Here is an 18,864-nt window from a genome sequence, read left to right on the forward strand (position 1 = left end):
TGGAGTGGGTGGAAGAAAAATGTGATTGACAACCACGGACTAATGGAGGAAGTGTGCTGAAAATCATTACAAGCAACTATGTTATTCACACTTTTCGTAAAATCAAACGGTCTTGGCTAACACAAACCTAAATAGCCAATCAGATTTCTAATGGCCGCCACCCTTTTGCCTTTGAGAAAGATACAAACAAACATACAAACAAGGAATGAAAGAAAGAAAGAAAGAACAAAAATGAGTTGAAGAAGGCAAAAAAGAAAGAAAAAGAAAGAGGGAAAGAAGGCAAAAAAGAAGGAAAACAGAAAGGAAAGGCAAGAAAGAAAGAAATACGGAAAGCAAAAAGGAAAGAAGGCAAGAAAGAAAGAAGAAAATGGAAGAAAGAAAAATGCCAAGAAGGAAAGAAAGGAGGCAAAAACAAAAGGAATAATGAAAAAAGGAAAGAAAGAAGTGAAGAATGAAACAAAAAAAGAAAGAAGGAAAGAAAAGGAAAAAATGAAAGAAGACAGGAAAGAAACAAAGCTAGTGATATGAGGAAAGATTAAAGGAACAAAAGAAAAAAGAACAAATGAAAGTCAGGAGGAAAAAGGAAGCAAAATGTAAAGATGGCAAAAAAGGAAGAAAATAAGGCCTAATAAGAAAGAAAGAGAAAAGGAAAGAGTAAGAAGGAAGGGAGAAAAAAGGAAGAAGATGTAAAGAAAGAAAGTTCATAGTATAAAGAATTAGTTACTAAAAGCCAAAGTAAAGTCCACCTATATTTTAAAAAACTGTTCAAAGTGGCCTGCAAATTAAACAACCATTGGCTAAACCAAGTCCGGGAAAACATTTTGGTATTCTGAAAATGAAATAGCAGTCAGGCAAAGCAAGACCACTCTATGAACAATTTACAACAGCATTGGCATTAGACAGGAACTGATAAAGCTGGAATGTGCTCACTTCAAAGGTGTCCTGCTATCACATCAGGCAACACTAAAGACATGATCATGTAAAACAAAAACACTGTAACTAAAGGAAACTACCTTTGTAAAAGAGCAAAATGCAGTCACTCAAAGTGAAGTTAACCAGTGGCTTAACTGCGTCTACCCCTGCCTCATGCTGTGGTGGGCAGAAGCAAAATGTGAATGACATAAAACAGAGCAACTGATAAAGCAAGCTGGCTGAAAACCCCTTCAAGTAAGTACCTTTATTTATCTTTAGTATAATATTTTTGTAAAAGCAAAGGTCTTAGCCAGAAAGTGTAGACACAAACTGATGCACCCTATTACAAATACACACAACAGGAAAGGATAGATGTAATGTTTTGTAAGCAATGTTATTTTCATACTTTATATGTTGTTATGTTATCGTCATTTGCTATAACGCTCGACTCACCCAGGGGCATCTCAGCGCTGTTTCGGACCCTGACAGGAGGTGCGTGCAAAAGAACTCAGAATAAGTGTGCTTTTAGTGATTTCCTAAATTTGGCATATGTGGGGATGGATTGCAGGATTAATGGAAGTTTGTTCCAGTATTTTGGCACGAGATATGAGAAGGCCTTGCCCCCCCATGCGTGTTTGGTGAATACGAGGGACAGATAGTAAGGCTTTGTCGCTGGATCCAAGATTTCGCCTTGTGGCATAGGCTGTTAACTTTTTTTGAAGATAAAACTGACCTTTCCCTTGGAAGGTGTTGTAGGTGAGGCAGCAGATCTTGAAATTGGAACGTTTCTTCACTGAAAGCCAGTGTAGTTTCCTCAGTAGGGGCGCTGGTCGAGTTCCAGAAGGGCGGTTCAGGGTAAGCCTGTCCGCCATGTTCTGGACCACCTGGATATTGGAAAACAGTGATTCACTAGCTTCTTCTAGGAGCATGTACCTCTGTGTGTGTCATGTATCTGGAATGAAACGCAGCACTCAGATATGCTGGAAATAATTCCAAATGGGAGGAATAGGAAATTAGACACATTTGACTACAATTCCAAGAACCAGGCAGCAATAACAATCTAAAGCGAATATTACAAGGATTTAAACCATGTCTGACTTGATTTGACTTGTTGGTACAAATCAATCACCATGCTAGAGTTTGAGCCAGGTGAACACTGGAAATGCTGACCATCCTGCTAAGTAGGAAGAAGATCTCCACCAAGCAGAAGGCAGACATGGTTTAAATCTTTATAGCTGACTACTGTGGTGAAAAATTATGTCTGTCGACACACCTCACCTGACCTCCACAGTGGTGTTGGTAATCAGGTTGTGTGAGGACATCACCAGTAGAAGGAAAGAATTATAATTGGATGTACGCCTAAGGAGCCAGATAATTTAAATATAGAAAGTAGACAGTAAGTGTGTGAAGGATAATTTTAGGTGGATAAATGAACCAGCAATTCTTCCCAGCAATGGACCCTGATCACACCTCACTCATACTATCCCCAAATGGAACAGTACATATTCTCCACCATGCAAGCCTGACAAGATGCATGACCTTCCTGTTCTAGAAACCACCATCTTTAGGCCAGGTAAGGTAATACCTGAGCTAAGGTCCTGCAAAAGTATCAATGCCCACAAACAGAATGCACATCCATCAGCCACACAATATCACATACCACACTTAACAAAACAACCCATCCAAAAACACTAAAACAAAAGTAACAGCACACTTGACTGTTAATCCATATATTTTTTTAAAAATTATAACATATATGGATTCTTGCCAGAACCCATGTACAGAATGTTTCAAGACCCAAAGAGGTGGCTATTATTGGTATAAGAAAAAGCACAATCTGGAAATGACCCATGGCTCAACTCCCCTCACCCAGCCAGGTACGTGTCACAGCAATGTCATTCCTACCCACACATGATTAGTGTCATATGACTGTTTGCTTAGCACCATCACCTCTACATGTTTCCACTGCCATTATTAGCTTTCACAACCTCCCATGTCCTCTATTCAAATCTTATGCTGTCATACCACAGGAGACTGTACACAAACGTATCCTTTCATAGAACTAAATAAAGAGCATGACCTGTCTTTACAGCCTTGCAGCCACCTGCCACCACCTCCAGTTTTGGTACCCTAAATGCTGTGCCTTAAGAATTGCTCATTCAGGATATATATATATCAGAGTTTTGTAATTGTCCTTCCACATATACAAAATATTGCACCATATGCTTTGTAGATTAAATGATCCCCTACAAATATACCTCAATGTGTGTCACCAGCATACTAAGTTATACAATGCATATTTTATAGAGCTATGTTGGTGTTCTCACAAGTGTCATGTTCACATTGTCATTACATGACGCACACTTTTGTCATGATCACCCTTGGTGTCACCAATCCTCACAGATGCAAAACAACAAATGTGTGTGTCAAGATAGCCACAAAGTGTAACTTGAAAATTGCAAACTAGTGCTAGGCTGATTATTTTTTTCTATTGATGTGAAGCTCTTAAAATCTAGCATTGTCCCAATGTTACATCACAGTCTGTGGATGTCTGGTGAGTATATGTCATCAACAACAGTGTGTTTGTAATTGTTTGTGATAGAAATTAAGTTGTTGCTGTGCCGAAGAAGGCCATGTCTGTAAATTGTGCACTGTTGTCTCTCGACATGACTTGTTTAGTCTACTTGGTTATAAGGGAAACAATCAGGTGAAACATCTTGAATGTGGGCTCTTCTATACATTTTGTTCCTGGTTAGAGGCACCAGAAAAATCCCATCTGCGAGATTTCAATTACACAGAATTCTCATGACACAAGTATCTCGGCAGATACGAGGAAGAGTGCAACCTCCCAAGACATAGATAGGAACAGATCATTTTCAACAGAACTCTTTGCAAGGGTTTTTGAAAGCCTAGTTATCAGCTTTCAAACCACTTCCCTGGGGATATAACACATATGATGGAGCAGGAAGAAGATATGTGGCAAGCCAAGAACAGAAAACAAATGTGGTTAGGTCCAACATTACAGTAGGCATTCATTTTGTTTTATTTTTGTCAGTGAGTTTCCAAGAAAGCTTAAAGTATAAATATACTTTGTGTAAATGGTTTAGGATGTGTGTGAACACATGATATAACATTTTGGGAAGGGATTTAAGAACAATATAAGTGTGAAAAAAGATGAATGCCCTGCTATAGGAACAATATGTCTTGACAATACTCGATCTGCAAAGTTGAAAGTATTTAAACACAGAGGTTTAGATTGCGGTGGATGGGTTACTCCATCAAAACTTTGACGGCTATCTTCTCCTCCGATTTAGAAATCCCATTATATCCTCTTGGATATGTATTTTGGTAGACGGGGAGCTATCCGTCACTGTTGTCAATGAGTAACCCATCCGGGCCCTCTGTGTTTAAAGACTTTACACTTTGCAGATCGTCTTTCCATATTGGTATGAGGGATATGGGTGAACAAGATGGTCTCATAAAGAACACGTTTCTATTTAGTGGTATTTGTAGAAGTGGAAGGGCAATACATCTTAGCATTGGTGTCCACAGGACAAGGACAAAGACCTTTGATTCAGATGAGAGGAGAGCTGGAAAAGAAATATAGTTGGGCTACATGTTGCCTACCAACTAATTGGAGTTTTATCTTCAACCTAGAGACCTTTTAGCTGATGGTACTATCATGCATTGAAAGAGTCAGGAGGACACTAATTACTGAACTTTCCTCTGTGGAGAGCAGCTCAGGTGCAATTAAAGCGGGTTTCTCTCATGCATGTGTTCAGCTTGGCACCGAATTAGTAAATAGAACTTAGTGGGAAAGTTTGCATAAATCATGGAGCTTGTCGAATTCTGAATTGAGCTATATATATTAGGTGGATTTTACACACCTGTGTGATCCACTATTTATAAAGACCACAAAGTAACTCCTTGGAGGTAGTAATGGATACAAGGAAGATCTAGCTCACCTCTATTACTTAGGCCGAGGTACGGTCACAAAATCATGTGCAGTTCCATAGCATTGGACAGCAGGAAAGTAGGAGGCCTCATTTGAGGCTACGGTATGGTCTGGACCAGCGACATTTTGGATCTATGGTGAGTGCAATGCAAGCATTAAAGTGTGAGATAAGGCATGCAGGTTCCTGCATGATATGGTATGGAAGGAGACCACATTTGTGGGAGGAGCGTGGGACAGTATGTGAACACCAGACATAAATGCAGTCACATTATTTGGAAGATTATTATGGCACACATGGCCATCCCAAAACTTTGCGAGCCACTAGGTGAGTAAATGGAAAAATGGATGTACCTTTTAATAAATATTTTTTGAGTTATGTAGATGGTGACAATCTTACAGACACTTCTTCATGGCAAGCATTATAGTCTGCCCTATATTCTCCCCGCCAACTGGAAACTAAGATTGCTATAGCGCCACCTAAGATCCTGAAAAACATGTTTATTTTGCTATTAACTCCACAAGCTTACCATTTGCACAAAAGGACAACTGAGAGACATATTTTCTTTATCGCCCACAATGCAATGCTTTCAGTTCCATAATGTAGGTAAGCAGTCCCAGAGGTTGGAGCAACCCCTTCTGCTGCAAATGGTTTCAGACCACTCCAACAAAAACAAAATCCATATAAAAGAAGCCTGCAATCGCTTACATTCCATTCAAGGAGAATGTTCCATGAAATATAATTTCTGGGCATGTTAAGTGTGTCGCTCAATAAATACATCATTTCTGCTCAGTATTTTGCTTCATGCATTCCATTCTGATAAAAAAACGTTAGTGCATTTTTGAGTAACTAGAGTGGTACCTGACCACAATACACATCATTTGAGTGGTTTTAGGGCACAGCTATATTGTCCTAACTGTCGCATTTGGACAAGGAGAAACACAATGCACTGCAGAATTGAAATTTCTCCGAACAACTCAGGAAATCGTCAGAGAAAAGTTAGTTGGTCCACAGCTCCAAAGGCACAACATTGACTGCAGGGAATTAGGCTAGATTAGGTATTGGATTCTGGATATTGGTATCACATGTGACAAAGAGAGAAGGGCGATCAGAATTATAGTCTGAGAGAGAAAGTTTATGCCTGTCAAATTTACATGTGACATCAATAATTAGTCAAGTTTACAAACTTCAATTGTGTCAAGGTGGTCCTTAAGACTTCATCCAAACTAAGGGGCATATTTACAAGCCCCTATCGCCACAGGAACGTCACTTCTTACGACGTTCCTGTGGCAATAGGGGCTTTGCCTTATTTACAAGGCAGTGTTAAGCCACTCCACATGGCTTAATGCTGCCTTGTAAATAAGGCTCCCTTTCACGCTATGCTAAGAATGAAATGGGAGGGCAATAGGTGTTGCAGTGGGCGTTCCACCGCAACACCCATTGATTCTGAAGCTGCCCCCTATTTAGAAGGGAGATGTAAATAGTAGGCAGCACCAGAATGGAGACCAGGGAAAACCAGGTCTTACCCTGGCGCAACAAGGTTTTTGCTGTTTTCATGAGTGCTGTGTTGTGCAGCACACAGGAAAACAGCAAAAGGCCAATGATTGTTTATGTACAGGAAGGTCCCCCTTCCTACACATAAACAATAACTTTTTTAAAATTCCTTTTTGCAACTTCATTAAGCAGTATTAAGCAACATTAAGCAGCACACATAGAAGTTACAAAACGATATTTCAAGATTGTTTATGTACATAAACAGTCTTCCCCTGTACACAGACAACCTTGCACTATGGTGCAAGGGTGCCTGCATTGACACTAGGCTGCTAAGCATAGCACCAGGGCAGGGGGAACGCAGGACTGCACCATATTCTTGTAAATATGGTGCAGCCCTAGGTTTATGAAGAGGCTGAGTGAGATGTTAAGCTGCACTCTGCCAATTCCCTTGTGAATACGCCCCTAAATGCCCTCCACTCAGAGCAGAAACTTTGTTACAGCAAAAGCATACTATCACAGCTCAGTCAAAAATTAAGCATCAAATTAAAGTAGACCTCTGCTCGTGGCCACCACACACCACATAACCCACCCTCAGATTTTCCTGTTCCGCATTTTACTGACAAGTGAAAGCCATCATGTATACGTCCTAGAGAGAGTTCAAATGGGGGATGTTATCTAAAAACAGTAGGCAATCAGTAGGGTAAATAACACGTGTGTGTCCTATATCACTTCTATTGTCCTCCTTGGCCATGCAACCACTGGCCTGCAATGCTTGGCAAATTACGAGACACAGAAGCGTAAATGTGAGAAACATACGCCATTGTGTATTCTAGTATGCATGCACCTTCCTCCTCAATGGGTGAAATCCTGAGACAGACCTGAAGCAGGTGGAGGATATGGTAAATATTTTTAACTTAGTGTAAGGCCTGAGGATAAACTGGGGCAAGTCATGTCTAGTCCCATTAAAAGCACATGGTGCAGAGGGCCTTTGAAACCCCATGAACTGGGCGCCCAACACATTTAAGTCCCGGTAAATTAGAATCTATCATATCCGTGGCAACCTGATGGAGGGAAACCTACTCAAAATGCTGTTTGCACTGAGGAGGTGAGTGGTATTCTGCAACACCCTTCTTTTGTCAACTATGGGAAGGATTGCGCAACCCATGATGTCCGCTCTACCATTTTGAGAACAATACAGTATTTATACTGACGGGCTTCTTTAGGGTACTACGGTTGCTGGCTTTAATGCAGCGAGCAGGGAGAAGCATGGTTGCACTGGGAAAGAACAGCAACCATGGACTGAGGGGGGACTGCGGGCATCAACACTTTGAGTTCTACTAACTGCAATAGGTGATCGGATGGTTCTGAGACGGAGAGGGTGTGCTCAATCCCAGTTTCTTTGACTCAATATGTCACCACTCACATTGGAGGAAGCACTCTGGAGTAGTACAGAGGAAGGATTGCTCTAGGTGATGTTATAGACGCCTACGTACTGTTTGAAGTGCTGTGTAAAGAGAATGGCCAAGTAAAAAGCATATACCCTAGAATTTTCGCTGGTGTTCCAGCCACAATTCCATAAACTGATGAGCCAAGAAAACACACACAACTGTTTATGTTTTGGAATTATACAAATGGCCAACCTGTACACTTATAGCACCTTGCACGCCTACCAAGAGATCATCAAGGAGTTTGATTTGAACACTAGATAGTGCCAACTCTCAATCCTGTAGTTGTCTCAAGGGCAACAGACTAGAGATGGGGGTGTCAAACATAAATGGAAGGCTGAGGTAGCCACAGAGCTGTCATATAGTGAGGGAGTAGCCTGCACCTGCAATGCAATTGGTGTGTAAATTGGTAATGATGATGGTGAATGGACAAAGGTGAGGAAGTACATTGCACATGCTTCCCAAATGCAAGATTCAAATGTATTAATTTAAAAGACTTTTTTCATAATGATAGATGGGTAAATTGATTAGGTGTGTGTGTACTGGGCCGCTTGCACAGGCTCACATAACTGAGCTGTAGTCTCAAATTTGCTATAGCTATAGCTGCAAGCTGAATACAAAAAATAAAATGATAATAATGTTTGTTATTTTCATTTAGGTTTTTGCATTCAGCTTGCAGCTTAAGCAAGGTGTGTGGGGCTGGACTCCCCGCATCACAAGGGGAGGAGTGGTGGCAGCACCTAAAGTGCGCATGATGCTTTGGCCGGCCATCTCGGGCTGTATTACAGCCTGAGTGGAGATCATGCACAGCTTGCCACCCACAGTCTGAGCACCAAACCATAATGCTCAGACCAATCACAACGCTCCTAAGTCAGTGTTGTAATTGGCCAGGGGATTCTGGGAGGCTGCGTGCTTCCTGCTGTGCAGAGAGGAGGACGGAGAAAGAAGATGCGGCGGTCAGCGGTAAAAAGGTAAGTCCTTTGTTTTTATTATTTCCCCCCCATCGTCCTCCAGCAACCCCTGCCTCACCACCCCTGGTCAGTAACAGCCGCTACTGCAACTTACTTTCCTAGGATTAGGCGTTTTAGGACAACACAAGGCAAGGTTCAAGACCAGGCAGATACTGCACCACTAGCTGCACTGGGGTGGGCAGGTGTCGAGGTCACTGGCCCCAATGTTATCCAGCGGAGCCTGGGGTACCTCAAAGAGGCAGGGTTCGCAGGTAGGTACCCACGGACTTAGGGCAAGTGCCTCTGTGGTTGAGGTGAGCACGGAGGGGCACAAAGCAACACCAAAGCTACACCACCAGCGGCACAAGGGCGGCTGAGAGCAAAGTGCAAATTGGTGTCGGGCACCCAATGCTTTCCAATGGAATTCGCCGGTTTTGGAAAGAGGCTGCAGGCTTGGACCAGGAAGCCGGAAGAAGGTGACCAATGGCTGAGAAGGTAAGTTGGATAGCTAGGGGACACCTGGGCACCATCAGCAGGGCTTCCCAAGTTTGAGGGCAGAGGATTCAGGGGTGTCTTTTAGTGTTGAGTTTTCTCAGCCGGTCCCGACCGGGGAGACCCTTTGAACGGAGGCTGCAGGAGTCCAGGGGGTTCCTGCAGAGGTCAGCCACCACTGCAGATGAGGTCAGAATCGTAGGATAGATGAGTCACTCAAACTCTTGCTGTGGGCATCAGATGCAGAGTGTGTAAATGTCACAGATTCAACTGGATCCGAGTCCTTAGAGTTGGGGTTTCTTTGTTGGACAACCCGTGTCCACGGGAGAAAAGAGTCTTCACTGTAGTCAGCTCAGGTCCCTGGTGAGGTGCTGGCTGCAGGATATCCCAGTTTCTTCGAGCAAGGTCGTTGGATGAGACAACAGGGAAGTAGGGCTGGGGCTAAGTCAGTTGTCGTCTTCTTCTCCACTACTGCACATCTCTTCCGTCCCTCTCCGTAGGTCATCTTAAGCTAAGGAACAAGGTTCAGGGGAGCCCTTAAATACTAACTTAAAGGGTGTTACTGAGGTCGGGGCAGTAGCCAAAAGCTATTGTCCCCTAAGGTGACTTTTTCCTTTGGGTGCCCCCTCCCTTTTGGGAGAGGGGTAAATCCCTGTTCCCTTTGGGCCTAATTCCCCAATTCAAGATGGAGAATTTTGTAAGAGAGGGGTTCACCTCAGCTCCTAACAACCCTAGGCATGTGCCTGGCTGAGGTGGACACTCCTACTCTGCATAAAAATTTTCGCACCTGCTGTGAAAAATGGGACCTGGAAGGGTGGTGGTGGTCATCTCTACTACTCGGGATGCCCAAATCAGAATATCAAAAGGTAGGAACCTTTGATGCTCACTGACAAGTGTTGCTGTTCCTGCCAAGGAGAAGAGTGAAGCATCTCTACCCAGAACAGACTTTGTGTCTGATGTTCAAGAGCACAAAGGCTCTCACCCCATGCAGTCAGAAACCTGTCTGGTGGTTGCTGGCGGGGCGCAGTCAGCCAATACACTAAAAGTTAGTCTAAGATGCCCTCTGAGTACATTTTATAATAAATCCACCACAGGCATCAGTGTAGATTTATTATGCTGAGAACTCTGATACTAAACGTCCCAGTCTTCAGCAAAGCCGTCATGGAGCAGTGGAGTTTGTGGTGACATTCTCCCAGCCCATGTACTCAAAATTGCTTCATTGCACTTACAGTGTCCAAGAATGGGCTCAGACACTGTAAGGGCATACTGCTCATGCAACTATGCCCTCACCGGGGTGCAGTGCCTTAGGGCTGTAAGGTCTGTGAGAGGAGTGACTCACTAATGCCACAGGCAGTGGTGGGTAGTCCTGGCCCAGCTAGCCAGCCAAATTATCATGGCATGGAGGGTGGGGTGGGTGGGTTCAACACCGAAAACTATGAAGGGTGATTGTGTGGTACTAATCTATAACAACCCTTCGGCAGCGAGATCTCTTCTGTCCCAACTATATAGAGTTACACCTAAGGGTACCCAGATTGTAGCACCTCCTCTTGCATACTTCTATACTCCTCCTCGCCAACCGGGTTTAGAACCATCATTTTACCCTAGGGAAGATCAAATGAATTCTGCCATGATGGGTAATCCGGGTCTATCCCTTGTGAATATATTTGCTCCTCTCTCTAACATGGATCTCTGTGATTGACTAAGTCCATTATCACTTGAGGGGTCGATCTCAGTGAGATGTTCTCCTCCTGATACTCAAGGGACCCCGAGGAGTAACGATCTGAGGAGAGGGCAAGCTAAGACACTTGTAATAACATCATGGAATGTGGCGTTTATAACAAATAAATTGGGCGATGAGCAATGGGTAAAAATTTGGCAGGAACACAACATAATCTGCCTGCAGGAAACGTGGGCAATGGATTTCATTTTTGTAAATGGTTACAACTCTTTTCAATCTAGGGCAATCCCGTCGGTTTCAGGGAGGTCCAAGGGAGTCATTTTAACATTACGTCTAAATACGTCAGCTTTGAAACACAAGAAATTTGTAGAAAAGAGGCCGTTCTTCCACATTCTCACCCTTGAGTTGGCTAACAAAGGCACTTGGCTCTTAATACATTTTTACCATCATAACTTTGGGACAAACATGTATCTGGTTGTAGATGAGGCAAATAGGGAAATCGATGAAGTCTTAAAAACGAAAAGGAGAATGGAACCCATATATATCATCTGGTTGGGAGATTTTATTATTCACCCTTGTAAGTATAACCTAGAGAGTGTATGTAGCCTGGAGGACCTTATGGGTAATCCGATATATAATTTTTCCCACTCTACCTATGGTAACAGGCTCTATATGACCCTCTCGGCTAGGAATATGGTGATTGTGAACAAGCATTCTACCTTTTCCGACTCTTTAACTAAATCTTTCCGAGGTTGTGACCAGGAAACAACTGTAGACTTCATCCTGGTGTCAAATACTCTTAATGATATCTGCATTCATGTTGATGCCCAATTCACGACTTTTAGAGACCACGCAATTTTAACTTGTGAGATACTGACCACTCATAGAGAAGTGGCCAATCCCCAGGAAATAGATCCACTGTTAGACCTGGGGGTCGCTAGTTGGCTGAGGTAGGTACAGTAGGCCAAATAAGGACCCTTGCTTCCACGACAGGGAAAAGAAGGACACCTTCTCAGATAGCCCTGGCTCACTCCCTCGGTAGCTTGGCACGAGCAGTCAGGCTTATCTTCAAGGCAAGTGTGTAAAAAATGTGCAACCACGCTCTCAGTAACTCAATGATGACACCACAAATGGACTCCACACGAGTTTCATAAAAATAAGCATAAATTTATACAACAACTTATACGATGAGACCACATGATATAAATCCAACATATGAGTATTTGTGATATTACTCTTGGCTGGTTATTAGGCCAGCCAGCCCTTATAAGTTCTGGCGATATTAATGAGCAATTCTAAATGATCCACTGCAGTCCTAATACAATGCTATGCAGTTCATAATGCAAGAATCAGGCACTTTGCAATGTAAAAATAATGCCATTCCTTATGCCACAATCAAGCAGTTCGCAATGCCAAATTAGTGCAATGCGTAACTCAACAATCAGGTAGTTCATTATGTAAACCAACGCAATGCGTAATGTAACAATCAGGTAGTTCGATATTCAAAAATAGTGCTGTGCGAAATGCAACAATCAGGTAGTTTGTAAAGCAGAAATAATGCAATGAGTAATGCAACAATCAGGTAGTTTGTCATGCAGAAATAATGCAATGCGTAGTACACTAATCAGGTAGTACGTAATGGAGAAATAATGCAAAGCGTAATACACTTCAGGTCGTTCATAATGCATAAATAATGCAATGCATATTAAAACAATCAGGTAGTTCGTAATGCAGAAATAATGCAAAGCATAATACACTCCTGCACCAATCATGGTACCTTACGCGGCCTCTCCGCACCTCGTACTGACTCTGGGTCAGCTTCCGTCAACAGATGCCCCCACACAGGTATGATGTAAACCAAAAGTGCAGCTCTGCACTCCGGCCCCGGTACTGCCACTTCTTGGCGAGTACGGGCCGCGATACGAGCCGAAGCAGAGGCTCGCACTGCAGGAATCCCTTACACCGCCCCAGGCGGTTACACATGTTACCTGGGGGGTGCGACCCCGCTCTCCTGGCTTCTTATCGCGACTTGGGCCTCCGATGCAACTCTCTGGATTCCGGGCAGTGGAACTCGGGCCTTCCCTCAACGGGGTTGGTTCGCGGTCCCGCTCTGGAAACGGCAGGGGTGGAGCGGTGGCTCAGCTCCTCTGGAGCTGCCGGTCGGGGGCGTTGCTGCTACGAAGATCTCAGTCTGCAACAGGTCACATGCACACAGCGTCGCTGAGACTCACTTGAGCTTCGGTTATGCACGATCACATGGCACTCCTCACTAAGGTCTCAAGCTGCACGAAACACACGCACACAGCGTTGTTGAGACTCACTTGAACTCCGGGTGCACGATATTAGGGCAATCCTCGCAAAGGTCTCAGGCTGCACAAAGCACACGCACACAGCGTAGCTGAGACTTACTTGAACTCCGGCTGCACGAAAACAGGGAAATCCTCATGAAGGTCTCAGGCTGCACAAAGCACACACACAGCGTCGCTGAGACTCACTTGGACTCTGGTGCACATGATCACAGGACAAAACTCACGAAGGGCTCAGGATGCAAAAAGCACATGCAAACAGCGTCACTGAGACTTGCTTGGACTCCAGGTGCCCACAATCACAGGGCAATTCTTATGAGAGTCTCAGGCTGCAAAAAGCACATGCACACAGCGTCGCTGAGACTCTCCTGGAAACTTTTGTGTTCTGGAGTTTTGGCAACAGGGAGCCAGCTCACCTTGGGCCCCTGGGGATAAGTTACTTCCAGACACAGCACACAGCAAAGTCCTTTCAAGCAGGGGGACACAGCACATATAACAGTCCCTTTAGCCTTCCCTAGGTTAAAGCAGCAAACTGCAGACCAGCCCCAGAACACACAGCAAGGGTCAGTACTTTCCTTTAGTCTCTTCAGCTGTTTCTTCCTTGGCAGAGGTTCCTTTTGATAACGAAGTAGGTTCAATCTTTTTCAGTCCTGATCAATCCATTTCTCCAAAGTTCAGGAGCTTCAGCTCTCATAGTTATACCTCTAAATGTCTTTGAAGTCTTTGTGTTCAGGGGCACTGACCCCTGTTCAAACCAGTTCTGGATTCCTCCCTGTCAGTGACACCTTCTTCCTTTGATTAGTGGGGGTCCGGATTCTCAATCCCTCAGCAGGAGATGGGAACCATTGTTTTATGGAAGCAACTCAGGCATCTTCACCTCTAGGGGCTACACCTCCCCCCTACACTCCAGATGCAGGTCGGCATGTTGCTGTCTCACCTCCTCACCTGAGTCAAGACATTTCCCAGATCCTATCACTTTCAAATCCAGACAGTCAGTCCACAACCAGGCAGAGACACACAGAAATGTTAGAGCACAAAAACCCAGCCACTTCTAAAAGAGTGGTTTCTAAACACACAATGCGAAAACCACCTTCATAAAAAGATCTGTTATTACATTGTGAGTTCAGGCACAATAAACTTCACCTCCCCATCTTAAGCCTTTGGAAAGATAGGCTGGAAAACATATTACACAGCCTCCCCATTCCGGCCTATGGGCAAGATGACCTTTCAACAGTGAAAAAACGAAATGGAGAGTATTTCACTGCCAGAACACGGTACACACCTTAGTTCATGTCATACCTTTCACATGCACTGCACCCTGCCCAGGGGGTACCTTGGACCTACCATAGGGGTATCTGACGTGCATAGAAAGGGAAAGGTAAGGCCTGGCCAGTGGGTGCACTTGGCAGGACATCATGGCAGATTGACAACAGTGGCAGGCCTGAGTTCTCTCTTTAAGGCTACTTGTGTGGGTGGCACAATTAGTGCTGCAGGCCCGCTAGTAGCATTTGCATTACTAGCCCTGGCACACATAGTGCACTTTATTAGGGACTTGACTAGTAAGGCAAATATACCAATCATGGACAACCAATCACCATTACACTTTATACAGGGAGCACCTGCACTTGGACACTGATCAGCAGTGGCAAAGTGCCCAAAGCATCTAAGTTGGCAACACTACGTCAGAAAAAAGGTCTGGGAGAAAGCAAAAAGTTTAGGGAACTTAAGCCAAAAAGGTTCAAGTCGAACATCCACCATAACTAGCAAGGAGAAATGGTTATCAATTAAAGTGGGCCCAAATTGATAAACCGAAACTGCTTTTTGAAACATTTAGTAACTCCCTTGATAGTATTAAAAATTGTTTGGAAACAAATATTTCTCCCATTGTATTGTCATCAGGCTTTATGGAATTATTAGTATACATAGAAATGGTGCTAACACAGTATAAGTCAGATAAATCCAAACGGGCCCAGGGCTGGTTTGAGTCGCCTTGTTCAAAATCCAGGAAGGCACTTGTAAAAGCCTTACGGATACAACCTAGAGATGTGGCCCAAGTTGCCACTCTGCGTAGCAAGTATAAACTGGCAAGCAGGTCTAGGGAGAGGGTAATGAGGGAGGAGATCTGGGCGAGAGTAGAGCATGCCTCAGTAACGGGAAATAGTGAAGAGCTTTGGGAGACAATAAATCCACCCTATTTCAAGACCCAAAGGGACACTACCTTAGACATCCACGTAGTAGAAGATGAATGGGTGGCACATTATCCAATTATTTTCTCTCTTACTACTTCCCCACCCTCTTCCCCTAATGCAACAGACACTAACCTCCAGGATTAAGCTAGTATTTTCACTCTAAGAGGTGAAGTGCAGGCTAGAGGCCTGTAGTACTGAGAAAGCCCCAGGCCCAGATGGGGTTCCTATAGACTTCTTTCAGGAGAATCAAGATCTGTGGGTCCCCTTGCTGACAAATGTTTTTAATAAGATAGCGCTAATAGGCCCCCCACCCTTGTGGAAGACAATCGTACTAGTTACAATTTATAAAAAGGGTAACAAGGGAAATCCCCAAAATTATAGACCTATTTTCCTCATAGACACAACAGTTAAACTGATGGGTAGTCTACTTTTGACTAGGCTTGAGTCGTAGGCGAGGGATAGGAATATTTTAATGCAAACACAGTATGGATTCCAATAGGGGAAGGGCACTATTGACCAGTGCCTCAACCTCTCTCTAATCATGGACAAATATACCAGAGCCAAGGGTGGGAAAATCTATCTCACCTTTATAAATTTATCCACAGTGTTCAACTGCATGTCCCACCCAAAGCTCTGCAATATTATGTTAGAGATGGGAATTGACCTGCCCTTAATCAATTGCATCCGCCAACTGTATTCTGATGCCTCTGCAACTGTCTGGTATGAGAAAAACGGGGAGCATACCCAACCCTTTAAGATCTTAAGAGGGTTAAGCCAAGGCTTTGTTATCGCACCATTTCTTTTCTCCATTTACACAAATGGCGTGGAGGAGGGGCTGGAGGGCACAACCGTGGATGTCCCTGAAATTGACTTCCAGAACAGGTTTGGGTCTCCAACGTCATAACAGCATATGCAGCTTTTATGCATATGTTAGACCTAAAAGTCAATCAGTCAAAATCCTTCATAATAATTACAGGGGCAGGGAAAAAAGACAAAACTCCGTACTTCCATATGGACTCTGAAAAAATTGCGGTAGTCAACTCCTTCCCATATTTAGGGGTACTTTTCGATAAAAAACAAAATGGGCACAGCTGGTTGAACGAAGGGCTATGGCCATGGAGAGGAGTTTAGCAGCACTAAAATCTTTTTCTAGCAGGTTGGATGCAAGACTACTCGGTCCTATAAAAAAGATTCAGCACACCAAGACAGAATTAGCCACAATCTATGGGGCAGGGTTGTGGGGTATGGCACCCACTGATCCACTGCAAATAATGGAAAACAGATTATTTAAATTCCTAACTTCTCTCCCATAATCCTTCTCAAATTATGTCTCTCATATAGAATTGGGTCTTCCATACATGACTGATTCCATCCGATTGGACCCGCTCCTGCTGTGGCTGTCGATCTGGCAGAGGGACACGGTCCCCCTTAACCTGAAGATAATAAGAGATGCACTAGCAATGGAAAACCATAGCAGGATTAAATGGCTTAACTACGGCGAGCGGGAACTGACTGCCATTGACTTGAAAGATCTTTTTAAGGACCCAACAATCTGTAAAAAGTTCCCCAGGCAGAGATTGGCTGATACTTTTAAGTTGAGGGCCCAATTCTATTTTGTGAGAGGAACTATGGCAATCAGATGTTCCGTATGTATCAAATAATACCTCTGATGGTAGAGGGAGAGTACTTTTAGGTAGCAGAGGTCCAACAAAATATGTTTATCCTGCTGAGAGTCTGCCTGAATCTGATACCATTGATGCTAGGGTATCTGGCCAGAAGATGCTTAAATCTTGTAGCATGTAGAGCACGGTATGTGCACATGACTGTTTTGTGCCGCACAAGAGGTCCGGCCAAGCACTCATGCTCACATAGGGGGTGCAAACCACTCCTCCTCCTGCTCTGAGAGCAGCCCACCCCACAAAGATGCCGCAATGGGGAAAACTAAAATGGTACTAACCTTGAGTTATTATCATTTTATTTTTACTTTTCTAACACTGCAAAAAGCAGAGGGGTGACGCTCCTCCACCTTAGTGGAGGAGCAGCAACTGCCGGTCCAGGTTGGAGCCATTTGCAAATCACTTATTAAAACTGCATACTGGCAGCACAGAGATAATCTCTAACAAATGTTTTTCTCACAGTTAAGGACTACTTTAAGCAGGAAGACTTCCTGGATGACATAGAACCCCCTCTAGCCAGGCGTCTCTACTTGCAGTTAAAGTATGGAACTTTATCTTTCGTGGCCTTTACTACCAAGTGGGATCATACACAGTGGGCCAGGGAGCTGCAATACCCAGCCTGTGGGGAACAAAAAGAATCTATTGAACACATTATTTACTTTTGCCCAACCTATTCGTCCCAAAAAAGTAATGGATATTCCCACTTTGTCGGAATTTGGGAACTAGGGAACGCAAGGAAGCACTCAGGATTCTGAGATACGATATAAGCAGGCTGTCAACTTTGCTCTGTCTCGTTTTCTAATGAGTGTGTGGAGAATAAGGTGCAATCTGAGTATCTCTTATGTAAACTTGTATAGTTGTTACCAGTAATGCGGCAACTGGTACAACCGTTGGAGAAAAGGATAACTATTACTTATTTTATAATAGAGTTTTTATGTTTATATATATATATATTTTTAATTTTAGCAGATGATTAACCTATTTTACTGTGTAGAAAATTACATACACCTTGTTTCAGGATAGCTGGATATGGCAATCATGTTAACGATTAATTCCAGCCAGGGAGGTATCAGGTACTCCGCGACATAATGCATAAAACGTTTACTTTGTAGGAGTCTGCCTAATTCCAAGGAGTCATAGGTTGCTTCATTGTTCATTTTATTTCACACAATTTTGCACATTTTATAATGTATAGTCTAACTGTTTTTAATGTATGTTTTATCTCATGCGCTTTTATGGCTTACAGCAGATATAACGTTTATAATGTAAAGAATATGATAGTTATATTCTGGTCATCCGCAGAGTCTTCAAGAGATACTTGCCATTTCTAGATTGCATCACAAAGACATAGAAGATTTGGTTATAATTTAGATACGAAGCAGACGTCGATGATCAAGATCATGCCACAGAGATCGCATGCTAGTGCTCTGTACATTCTCATATGGAAAACATCTGTTGATTAATCCTCTCTCTACTCAACTCAACAAAGCATGAATTCTTCAAAATGAACTAGAATTTGAGATGTAAAATATACAATGAGTGCCGTTGTACCATATAATCTGAAACAACACGTAGCCCTCTATCCCTGAAAAGTGCCTCAGTGATATTTTCAAAACAGCAAATGTATCTGTAGTGGCCACAGCCTAAACCTTTAACCTTACCAACAAGACCCAAGACGTAGAACCTTCATGGGTTACACTTGAAGGGCAAAGAAACAGTGTTGTCACAGCATGATAAGCCTTGGAGGAGTAAGGCCCTGCAGTACCTCA

The sequence above is a fragment of the Lissotriton vulgaris genome, chromosome 8, assembly GCF_964263255.1.
Source record: "Lissotriton vulgaris chromosome 8, aLisVul1.2, whole genome shotgun sequence".
Classification (NCBI taxonomy): Eukaryota; Metazoa; Chordata; class Amphibia; order Caudata; family Salamandridae; genus Lissotriton; species Lissotriton vulgaris.